The sequence below is a fragment of the Nipponia nippon genome, unplaced genomic scaffold (genome assembly GCF_047370975.1).
Source record: "Nipponia nippon isolate SJK-2023a ecotype South Korea unplaced genomic scaffold, ASM4737097v1 scaffold_14, whole genome shotgun sequence".
NCBI classification, from domain to species: Eukaryota; Metazoa; Chordata; class Aves; order Pelecaniformes; family Threskiornithidae; genus Nipponia; species Nipponia nippon.
The window spans coordinates 11,332,268-11,332,515 of record NW_028262330.1 but is presented as its reverse complement, the minus strand read 5'-3'; positions in this window follow the sequence as shown (position 1 = coordinate 11,332,515).

Genomic DNA, 248 nt, shown 5'->3' with positions numbered 1-248 from the left:
CCCAGCCTCCCTCCCCACCCGCCCCAGGGAAACCCCCCCGGGGCCGCGGGACTAACCGGAGAGCTGTGGGACGCGGGAGCACAACACCGGAGCAGAGACTGGGACACCGGAATAGGGAAAGCAAGTGTTTATAAAGGCCAGATACCCGTAACAAAAATAAATTTGTGCTTTCCCTCCCTCCTCGCCCCTCCCCTGCCACCCTCACTTTTTCTGATTTTTTTTAAAATACAAATTTTGTTTAGGAAAAA